Here is a 12,437-nt window from a genome sequence, read left to right on the forward strand (position 1 = left end):
AGTTTAGTTAATCATGTAGACAGTCTAAATAACCAGAGAGGGAGGGATCACAACGTGGCAATCCAAATATTTTTCTTATTGAAAGCATATAACTGACGCACTCAGCATTATTGAACTGTGTTTTTGACCGTAAAGCCATTATATGAGTTTTGAACCAACTATAAATGGCTACAACCAACAGTCAACTTTCTGTTAGCGCTGTCACTGGTTAATACTAAACGTGAGGTAATAACGCACGTGCTCCGTGGCTACAACTTTCGCGTGCACACTGGATCACAACCGCACTCTCATTACAGCCTGACGTCACATCAACGGCTAGCTGACGGCTGTAGCGATTAGTTTACAAGCTAGTTTGCTATAAAACGGAGCAACGACTTGAAAAAAAACGCAGCTAATACACTCCTAAAAAGTAAGCGAGTTACTGCTAAACATACAGACAACATTTAAAAATAGTACACACATGTAGTGGGAAGCAGGCGCTCTGAGGTTAGCACGCAATGTCACCCTTTGAGACCCAGGTGACATGTAGACGCTCCGCCCAGCTGGAAGCGGGAGGACGATGTTGGAATGATAAACGGCTTTGGGAAGTCGGCCTTCGCCGTGTGTTTGCCTGCTGTGGCTGCTTCATTCAGAAGGCTGTGTGCTGTCTTGTATGAGGACTTGTTTACATGGCAGTATTTGGTTTACGTTCGTCCGTCGCTTTACGGACTGTATTCTTCAGCGGGTAACGCTCGGTATCATCAGTTGGTCGGTGCTGACACCGTGACACTCGCAACTCCCGACTCACTGGTACAGTAGCTCCGGGCTATTTTTAACGGTAAAGTGGAAGCGCTTCAGGGAAATGTGTTGTGTGAGTTTATGTTACAGTGAGCTCGTCTCAATTGTAACATTACAGCACTCAACATAGTTTATTTGCTTTGTACGGAACAGGCTTGATATTACGGCAGCGTTATCAAGCGCAGGGCTTTTCACTGAACTTGTGTAACGGTAGGACTTATCGGTTATGGGCTAACGCTAGCTATCCCTCCATGAATGACTCTTAACGTACAAAGACTGTTTTTGGACGTAAAGTAAAGGAGTACTCTACCTGGTCGCTCGCTTTAAAACATGTTATTTACATGACAAGGAGCAAGTGGACTGTTGGCTGACACACCGTTGAGGATGGAAAAATGCGTTTAACGGCTTAATTCAGGTAAGTGAAATCATATTGTGCATGTATCAGAGTACACAAGTCCTGTCATGACTGTGGAGTAAGTGTAAAACAATGGAAGTTACTGTGTTGGTAATACTGGATACCTTCATATAGTAATGAAGTTCCTTCTATTGTCTCTTATTGGGCATTTGTGGGTATAAAACATGGTGGCTAGCTACATTATTTAAATCACACCGATGAAGACAACCCAAAAGAGCTCTTTCTCTATCCTGACCAGTGAGGCAGAAGAAGTCACATCACCCCCCACAGTCATAACATGCCCTGGAAAGAGTCACTGTACCATGACTGAGGATGGCCAGGCCTTTATGTAAGAAAAACATATAAAAAGTTAAGTTAAAACTTGTTATGTAACATATTTGGGAGTATTGCTGCCTGACAAGTGTCTCACATGGCACACAGTCTCTCTGTATGGCTCAGTAGTTAAAGCTTTAAAGGGAACTCAATTTGTTTGAGACGCACCACTCAGTTGTATGTTCCTCATGCACATGTCAGGATTAAAGGGTAACTAAAGATGACTCACGCGTCTCTGAACAGACAGGAGTTCAAATTTAACCAAGGTTTTTATACCATGCGGTCTCACATATTCATATTTTTATACCATGACTGAAGTTGCTGTCAGTCAAGTCTCATAACTCTGTGTGTGTGTGTGTGTGTGCGCACAATCTTAGGCTGTGATCTATTACAACCCAGACAGTGCAAAGCGCCATGGCATCAACATGCCAGTACACATTAGGATAAGACATGACTAATTGCCCTTAGTGTAAGTGAGATGGACACTCCTCTGGCGCTCCAGTGTTTGGGTGGGGTTGCCCTCACACACACACACACACACACACACACACACACACACACACACACGTGCAAATCCATGTGTGTGTTCTTCAGGCACCTGTTGGCATAGGTCCTGGAGCGCCACCTTGGCTGAGGGTGTGTTTACAATCTGCCTCCCCACAACAGCAGCTGAATGTCCCTGCTGTGCGCCGGCCTGCCTGTTGAAGACCCCCCCCCCTCCTTTTGCAGTTCAATATGTGAGGGTTTTTCCAGACTGTGTCCGTTTTCTGCCTGTCTTCATGTGTGACCTAACCGTCAATGTTGTTTGTCGTCTAGCTTAGTGTAAAAATTACACATTATACACACTACTCTACATATACTAGTCATTCCAAGGCACTGTAACTTTAGGGCCAACAGAAGATTATATGGTGCTAAAACAGCACAAAGAAGTGTTGAGTCATTTGTGTGGCTATGCCAGAAATCAGAGTGAGGGGGGCCATGTAGAGCAAGGTGAGTATTAAACACCTTTTCAGATAGACAGATATAAGCTGTATCCAGCCCTCCTTTCCACTGTATGTGTTGTATTTACTGTATGTTGTGGTTTCTTCCTGATCTCATTTATTGGAACATAACTGACATGAACATGGAATTCTCTCATTCCTCTATTTTCTCTGACTCTGTTTGTGCAGGCTCCACCCTACTGACTTTAGTTCAAATCGATGAGGGATCTAAATAGCTGAGTACTTAATATGCCCAGAGGTGAAGTCATTCAGGATAATTCATTGTGGTCTTAGTAGTGTGCAGGTTTTCATGTGTGTGTTGTGGTGTCGTGCTCAGAGCCTAGCGACTTGATTTGACTTTGACTTTTCTCTGATCCTCTTGCCCTCTTCTCTGTCTGTATATGTGCCTATCATTAGAGCTATACTTAGCCACGCTTATCAGTTCTGTCATTCCCTTGGTAAGACCACAGATGTTTTAAGGGCTTGGAATAGCTCAGAGTGTAGCTGTGTGTAGGCACAGGATCTCAGATGCACTGACACAGGATCAGAAATTGACATGCACTTGGGGCAGCATTGCTCTTCAAAGATCAGGAGATGCCCTTGGAATTAAAAAAACAAACAAGCAAAACTACCGTCACCACTTGTTTGAAATTACGATTGACATATTTGTAGGATGACTGGATGATATGAAAACAACTGAAGATGTACCCTGAAGTAGTAGAAATTTAATAGGAAACACTAAAATAAATATTGACTTACGACATCAATAGGACATAAACAACTAATATGTTGACAAAAGAAAGATGAAAGCTAGTGAAAGATGGCATGAATGTTGGGGTTCCATTTGCGCTGTGGTATATGTGGTACAACATGCGCTATTATATCAGATTCTAGTTTTTATACAACTTATGTTGACTGCTCTGTACTTTTAAAAGCAGTATTATATGGAGTGGGTTGTGAGTGCCATTTTTGTTAGCCAGTCCCGCTATTCTTTTCCTTCAAATGGCGTGTTTGCACAGGTGTCATTATATACACAATGCAGGGTGGTAGAAGCAGATGTGTGTCATTATTGCCTTGATGATGGCATTTATTGTTGAGATAGAATGAGCAGTTGTTGAAATGTCAGAAATATTTGTCTTAGCATGGAACAGGCCTGTTTAACAGCAGACAGACAGTGTGACAGTGAGCCAGCATGCACAATGCTGAGACATGGAGGGCTTGGACATACATATATGGATACTTTGCAAATTGAACTTTTGGGCCTCTTGTTCACTTGCAAGTGGCGTTTTAGGTCACTAAAATTAAGACTTTTAAGAACAAGTGCAGGTTTTAGAAAACTCTGTGTACACGCCCACACAGTCGAGGTCTTGTCAGGCAACAATGGCATGCATGAATTGGGGTGATGACACCATCTTTTCCCAAACGCTTTGATTTACACAGAAACTGCCCTGTGGAGGGATAGGAAGGATAATTGTTATACACATTAAACTGATAAATACCAGCACTAACATCACAAATTAATTTGTTGTCACTGCTGTCATTAAATTTCTATTGACAGTCCTGCATATGATGTTTGAACTGCTGCTCCTATATTTACAGCAGAAGCACAGCATATTTATTATGCCTCACCAGGTGTTTGTATTTGTCAGCATGTCAGCTGTCATTGTGGCTCATATCAGTTGAAGTGGGAGATATACATATGGGCTCCTGCTTCACCCTGGGCCTCTGTGCCTTATTAGCTGAAGCTAATGTAACTGCATTGAGCTTGCACTGTACCGGGTAGCGGGTCACCTTCCTAAAACCTATACATCTCATTCAGTAATCCCTCAAGACTTTGAGTCATGTGATAGTATAGAGTCTTTAAGTCCTTGGGATCAGGCACAGGACAATGAATGTGCTGGAGACTGTGAGCTGTGTTTTGAGAGTGAAAGGTTGCTTTCAACACCTCTGCACAAACACTGCAAGTCACTCTCAACCATCAACCTGCTGAAATCTGCTTGCATCTGTTCAAAATAGGTTTATTTCTTAGACATGATGGCTTGTTTCCAGAGCACTGCCCACTCACTAAAACATGTCTGTTTGTTCTTGTGTGACTGTACCAGTCTCTTTTGGCAAATTGCCTCTTTGTGGTCACTCAGTACTGTCATATCATTGTCACTCCTGAAGCTCCGTTTCACCCAGGATAACGTTGTTTCTAATAGCACACCTGTAAAGTTTATGCTCTCTATCTGCTGGCTGAAGTGTGAAGTGAGACTGTAGTGACATTAGACACGTGACACATGTCCTACTCAAAGGCAAAAACACATGCAACCTGAAATGTCAGTCTGTGTGGTCATGGTTGATATTCAAATACTGTGTTTGCATGGCAGGCTCAACTGCGGTTGTGTCATGGTACCTTTCTGTGTTCAAAGCAGTTTAAACAGCAGGGGTATATCTAGCCCCAACCAACACTAATGAGTATTCAGTCAGTTTATCACAGAAGGCTCCTGAGGTAAATAGCTCTATTGTACCAGACACTCTTTTGGATAGGTTTCCCTCTAGTTGCATCAGTTGACCTAATAACTGTAAACCCTGTGAAAATTTAGACACAAAGACATGGCATTTGATGGATATTAACCACCAACTGTGGCCTTATTTGATCTGAGGAGGCCTTGTTCTCTCCGCCCTCATAGGGCTGTTTGTCAGTTACTGTACAAAAACATACTACCTTTAGAAATAGTGGAGATTGGCGAAAGCATTTGTTAAGAGAGACAACTTGATAGAGTGAATGGAGAGGAAGGAGGCACAGGAAAAGATGGAAGTTGGGCAGAGGGGAAGTTGACCTAATAGCAGTGTATTGTCCATTCACAGAGGATAATTCCAAAAGGAACATGATCTATTAAAAGCTTCTTATTTAGTTTTATATTCAGGGCCTTAACTGAGAGTTTGTGTCATGTAATGATCTATGTTCGTTCTCTTAAAGCCAGATCTCTCACTGCACTGTAACATGTGGTGATAAGGAATGAGGCAACATAGGCTACATCAAAGCAAGTACCCAGTAAACAGCACAGTGGGTAGATGAGTTGGAGATGTGTCGAATGAGCTCACACACAAACTCTGTGTGAAGAAAAGCTGTGGTACAGCAGAGAAAGTGGTAACATGTTTCTGGTCTTTGCAATCTGAACAACAGATCATGAAATATTCTCTCAGCATAAGTAATTTTCTGTGTGCTGTTGATATTACATATAACAGTCTGTGAACTATAAACTAACTTTTTTTGGTTGGTGGACCAATCATCCCGTACTGGCTTACATAAGAACTCATAAGCCCAGCTCATGAGCTCACACAAACCATCCCGTCCAGACAAAATAGCTGAAAGCTGAAGCAAGGAATGGTTGGCAAAGAAAGCCAAACGTGTTAAAAGCCAGATACTCGTATATAAATATCTCACGAGCTGGCAGATCATACCACGACTTAAATACTGGTGAATATTTGATTTGACATGATGATTTGATTTTTGAAGTCAGTAAGAGGACATCAGTCCATGGTGCTGTCTTTTTGGTCTGGACTGTTCATTAACATGTAGCCATGAGTGAAAGGCTTGTTTGGTTCATCTTTCTGCCCCCTAAAAACACTGAGCAGTGGATCCAATCTTTGCTGATTTAGCTCCAAAGTAAACCATTGCTAGGTAGCTGATTGCTGTACAAACTGAGTAAAACACAAATAATGTATTTTATTCCAAAAATGTCAACCCCTTTTATTTTGGATAATGTGTCTTACATTATTTTTTATATATATGTATGTACACTTATATATTATCAGTTCAGGTGAGCCACATTTTTGCTCCAAACTCTAGTTTTATCTTCTGAATAAATTGGCTCATGGTTGACAGCAATTGTGTGATCAGTCACTGATATGATGTTCTGTGCTCTCAGTGAAGTTTGATTAGACTTCAAAAAGAAAAGTAAGCCTCGGGCTGCTGTCCGCCCTGCCTTCTGCTACCATCTACATAAATGAATCTAATGACCTTACTGACAGTGATTGACACCCGCGCTGTTGCCTGGCGACACTTCATCAGCCTTTCTTAGCCCTTGTGGCCAATCAGAAGGTGAGAATTAAATCGTTCTGTCAAATGCACTGCAGTCTTCTCACAGTGTGGTTCAAGTGAAGGTCATATATGGGAGAGGGAACACATACTCACATGTCTGTGTGTGCATGCCATACACATACACTAAAAACTGTGAAAGATGAAGTAGAGAGAGGGGTGGTGTGACAAGAAATGTGATTATGACGAAGGATGTGTGGACAGCTGGGCTGCTATAACAGTGAAGATAATTAGCTTTTTAAGTCCTACCAGCACCCTTATGGATGAGTCAGGGTGGATGATGAGGATTTTTGAGGGTGTTTCTGTGTCGTGTGTCAAGTCAGTAGTGTGACTCAATTTGGTTCAGACTTTCTTTGTCGCTGTCTCGGTTCTTAGAAACCCTGGGTTTTAGCCTTTGCTTTTTTGTGTCTGGTGTGGGTTGCATCAGTGTGCTGTGCTTTATCAAGGCATATGACACTTAAAAACAGAAGATATTGAGGAACTGGCACTGGTTGTATGATTTTACTGCTGCCACTTAACAGAAAACGGTTGACTGAGTGGAACCAGTATGCTGTCAACCATGAAATGAGCAGAGGAAATTGAATTCACACTGAATCTTAAAGAGAACCACCACAGATTCCTCTTTACTGGAGTCACCTTTCATGTGCAGCTGAGTGCATGGCGGGATCTGCTTTGCTTTATTATCCCCTCTGGTGATCTCATGACATTATAGGGCAGCAGCGTATGCACTGTAAATTGCTACTTTAGCTTGTAGATACATTTTCTTGTATCAGGAGGATTACATGGCTTTAGTCTTCAGACTTTGTACCATATTGTGGTACTGCTACAAATAATGTATTTTGCACTGGAGATAAATCTTTGTAATGTTTTTCTTTTCTTGTCTTGGTGTATTTTCCCAAAAGCATAAATCTCTTCTCCTCTCATGCCCTCTCCTCTTGCAGAACACAGAGTGGGGCTCCTAAAAGATGCCCTATCAAATATTAAACACACCCATGAAGGCTCTGTTGTCTCCGCCCACACACCCATCGCCACACACGTCGTGTATCACACACAAACACACGCACACACGCACACACGCACACACTTTCACATGCACACAGGCGCACAGACACACATGCAAGGGGAGAGCCAGGCAGCAGGCAGATCAACCTCTGAAGAGTGTCTTCCTGTTCCTGTGCTCTACTCTCTGTTGGGCGCTGCCTTACTTTCAGTTTAGATGATGGAGGAAACAAAGTGCAGAGTCACTTGGCGGGGTGTAGCTCTTATCTAAATGATTGACTCTGGGATGAAGATGATGGGACTAGGCAACATAAGTTCACTGAGTTAAGGTAATATTTTCTTATCTACTTTTCTTTGGTACATTATGAGCAAAATCCTGCTACATGATGCATTTATGTGATGTGATGTTGTGTCTGTGTGCGTCTGTGCTTGTGTTGGTCCAGTACAGTACAATGTATGCAAAACATGCAATGTGTTCACATTGTAGTTCTTAACGTAGCAGGTTGCCACACCCTAACTTTCTCCACCTGCCTCGACTCACTGTTTTCCTCTGTTGGTCTCTGTCATTTGATCTGCCAGAGTTAGTATACAGCATTACCAAACTCTCGATGCTGTCTCATTGGATTAGCATCTCTTAGCATCAGTGCAGCTCATCCCAGTATTGCTTTCACTCAATACACATTAGCCTAGCGTCAGTGTTGCTTTCATCCCTGTCTCATTCTATTAGCCTGCTCTAATGGCACTCTGTTAATCTCTTAAGGGAGAGAGCTGTGGCCCACTGCTGCCCTGTCCAGATGACTGGCCTAGTTATTGCTCCACTGAGGCACTGGACTCCGCCAATATATGCAAATGAAGCTGCACTTTTGCTTAGATGCAGAGGGAGAGGAGGTTAACATGAGCCCTTGGATTTGTTTAGAGTCTTCACTGAGTGAGACAAGAGCGAAGCTGCTCTGACATTGTGGTTATGTGTGTGTCAGGGGTTGTCCATTGCCTTGAAAACAAATATCTTGCCTCAGAGTACAGCCAGCTGGATGATATACTAGGCTCTTCAGACAGGTGCTATATAATTATTGATCCATAAAATTGATTAGTTCAGCACCATGAAAGACAGATTTACCAAATGGACACACATAGTGAGGTACAGATGAGTTGCAACTTGCAGTTGCCTTCCGCATTGTGCCAAGAATGAGCCAGTACCAGAAGAGAGGTTTCATCTTTTTTCGAGCTCACTTCATCCATCCATCCTCCCTGTGCTCCCTCTGTGTGTTACCCACTGTACCTTCCTTTCTTCTTGTTTCTGTTTGTTATGTACCTTAGGCTCAGTCCATGTGGACTGCTCAGATAGCCCAATTTCTTTTTCTCAGAAAGTGTTAAATTGTCAAGTCTTGCTGAAGCTACTTTTTGTTTGCATTTTAACCTCTCGCAGTTACTGCTGCTGTGTTTAGGAACCTTTTCTAAAGATGTAAGAATAAGATGCTAATTACTCTACACAGGAAATAGTTAGCTTTAAATAAAGCCACTTCATAAAGTACATAACAACACTGACACTATCTCAGGGAACAGAAAGATATAAAAACATGGCAAAGGGGCTTTAAATTTGTCTGAAACAAATGTGCTATTGCAGAGAAAGCAATGTAGAGTAAGGTCTGGGATTGTCAAGCTTTGCAACCCAGTGGTGTATTTATATCTCTTTAAATAAGTCTAAAACATTTCTTTGCCTTCCTGATTTTCCCCAGGAAATTCTGTTTGGCATTCCAAACAAATAGCCAAATTCATTAAAGGTATTGCATTTGCTGTGTAAAATAGCACTGCTCTGTTTTACTAAAGCTTCATGTTTTACATCATATCCACTTTTTGTGATGTTATCAGAGGTGGCCCATTTCTGCTATTTGTTTTTTGAACTACATTATTCATACATCATCATCTAAAAAGATGATGATATGCTTTGGAAAACAGTTGGCAATAATGTATACTGCAACAATATTACACTAGCTAATAAAAGTCATCAACAGCTTTACATTCTACCAATACAATACTACCAGTAAGGGGCTCATGGTGTAATCCATCATGTCATACATCATTGTAAGCTGTTTTCTCTCTAAAATACCATAGAAATGAGGATTGCTTTTTTGTAATGCACCCCTTAACCTGCATTCTTACTCTCTATCCTTCTCTGGATGCTCCACAGTCTGAATAAAGTCAAATAAAATTCTTCCCTTTATCAATCTCTCTGAATTGAGTGAAGGAAAGGTTAGAGAGGAAAGATGGATGTAGCCTGACATGCAGCTCTGCTGAGAGATGGTGCTGAGGCTTTGTAAGGATAGGGAACTATGAGCTTTGGGAGATGGGGACAGACCGGCTGTGAGGATAAACAGCAGGGTAGGGGATTTACTGTGTGTAGTAGAGCACCTCCATTCATGCGTAGCTCCAATGACCCAATAGATCATAGCCCCCGAGCTGTCGCATCCTATCTGCATCCATCCAGTTACTCCTGAAGAATGCATCTTTGTAGTGTGCGTGCATGTGCAGTTCCAAACCGAAAGCTTTGCCAGAAGAGCAATGAACAACCTTAGTCTCGCGAATTTGATTTTTCAGCCTTCCTGTATCTCTGCCAGGTACTTTCTGTTTAACTGTCCTCTGAGTCAGAAAACAAGTAAAGCCAAACAGCCTGCTGGCAGACAGACAGAAAGCTCCCATTTGCTGTACGACACAGAGGAAGAAACGATGTCATCTCACTTTCCTGCTCATGTAACACTCAGGGATCCCTACTGTTGCAGGTCTAGTGGAAGACCTCTCTGTGGGAAAAGTCTGTCTGTCCCATTCTAACTCTATTCAACGCTATCTGTCTCTCTCTTTGTCTAATTCCCCCCTCCTTGTAATCATTTTCACTCTTCCACCTCGTCTCCCTCTTGGTGGGGAGTGAATCCATGCTGCTAATCTTTTCCATAACACAGACAAAATCTGTAAAATAGTGAGGATTTGGGACAATGAGATAAAACTTTGCTGTTGACCAGTCTTTAGTGCAGTGAAAACTTCAGACCAAAAAACAAAAATAAACTTAATTATTTAACTAAAATTAATAATTATGAGTTCTTATGTAATTTTTAAACTAATTATCTAAAATGAGATCAGCGGATCCAAGGCTTGGTACAGGGTTGTTCCTGTACACGATTTGCTTTTCCTTTAACATTATGTTGTCATTACACAGAGGTATGACTAAAACCCTGTCTTCGACTGTGTCTTCCTGGACTGTTTTTTTTTTTTTTTTACATTATTTATCCTGTTACACTATGAAGTTTATTGTTTCTTAGGTACTGCAGAACCACAGAAGGCAGATTGTTGACCTTGGGTAACATGGGGTTTAGTGCAGGCCTTGTGCTTGATCTTAGTGAAGCTCTGAGATATTTATTTACAGTGCTATACTCTGGGGGGAGGGGGCACACTTTCATATATGAGCGTTTGACAGATGGTGTTCATGGTTTACTGCCCTACCTCTGAATGTGTGTCAGTCAGATAGGATCTTGTTGTTTATTTGTGGCCCTGTTGTGCTGATCTCTGTCTGTTTACTAGTATTGGGAATTGGACTGGGTGTCAGCCAGCAGCGTTGTTTTTTGCATTGATACCAAGACTTGTATATTGATTGTGCACCAGTGTTGAAAAATCGATATAGGCCATACCTAGCTTCAGAACTGGAAAAGAGCACTGTTTATGGTGGAATACAGTAGTTCTCAACCAGTTTACCAAGGCACCATAGTTCGCTGTAGACTACACTGATGATGTTGGCTCTCTTGTCTAGCAATCACTTCTTTGAATTCAATGTTTGAGTCCATAATAATAACAAAAACTTTAATATGAAAAGAATAGAAGCTGTGGATGTTGGATTTCTTTAAGAAAAACAAACTGAATTAAAGAAAACCACCAGCACTGCAGACAGATATCTTCCGGTGCCTTTGCGATGAGTGAGATGACCCAGATGAATGAACATTTGTGACATCAGTGCATGGATTCGCTGCTGTGTAACAGTGATCTGCCACACTGGATATGAATGGAACTTTAGAGGTTATGGGGCCGTTTACAATAGTGAAAAACCCTAATCTAATTGCTTCCCATTAAACACACACAGAAACACACAGTCACCACCCCCTCCCCGAGGCAAAGAGGCTTTGGTTGCCCTGCCTGCACATGCTGACCTGATTTTGTGTGAGCAACTGTGTGTTATTGTGTCTGTGCCAATGTGTGTTTATGAAGCAGATTAGGATGGTGGCATTGCCAGACTCTTCAGTGGCAGTGGTGAGTGTGTCTCTTTGATTGTAGACACGTGTGTCTGTGCATGGGAATGTGGGGCAGTGTGGTAGGAGTTTTTCCAGAGACCCACATTGTAACACAACACCCCTCCCCCACCCCTTTAAAAGTTGAGTGGATTATTGCCCCAGTATATGCCTTTGTGTCTTTGTGCCATTTTGTCATGGGATCCACTCACATGGGAGAAACTGCTTGATCTACTGTGGAGCAGCTATACAGCAGACATTTCTGAAGTTAATCAGTTTTTGTGAATATTAATATGATTGGCGAATAAGTTGTTTTTCAGTGGGATCAAGTCTGCAGACAGGTTTTAGAAACTGCTTTGCTTTTCATGCAGATGGGTCACTTTCTGCTAACTGCACCTGCCATCTGGATCTTAGTAACTTTTTTATTCATATTCTTCCAGCACTGTCCAGATGGATGTAACATGCAGGTGCACCACCAACACATGTGCGCTTGTCACATGCCTGATTGGAATTGAATTAATCTAACAATGAGTGAAAGGAAACAGCCCTGTGTTCCCCCTCTGCTGGTTTTACATGCTGTATAATCTCCATTCACTATTCAC

The 12,437-nt window shown here is 42.0% G+C and overlaps 1 protein-coding gene across 2 annotated transcripts in view; it reads left to right on the forward strand.

Annotated features, from left to right (window-relative positions):
- Nucleotides 1–7,771: 7,771 nt before the first annotated feature.
- The window catches only part of ccser2a (coiled-coil serine-rich protein 2a), a 45,729-nt gene continuing 41,063 nt past the window's right edge, over nucleotides 7,772–12,437 (forward strand). For both annotated transcript variants that reach the window (XM_041948028.1, XM_041948029.1), the window contains exon 1: nucleotides 7,772–7,896. The gene's annotated coding sequence lies outside the window, so the exon portion shown is untranslated. The remainder of the gene's footprint in view (nucleotides 7,897–12,437) is intronic.

The sequence above is a fragment of the Chelmon rostratus genome, chromosome 11, assembly GCF_017976325.1.
Source record: "Chelmon rostratus isolate fCheRos1 chromosome 11, fCheRos1.pri, whole genome shotgun sequence".
In the NCBI taxonomy this organism is placed as follows: Eukaryota; Metazoa; Chordata; class Actinopteri; order Chaetodontiformes; family Chaetodontidae; genus Chelmon; species Chelmon rostratus.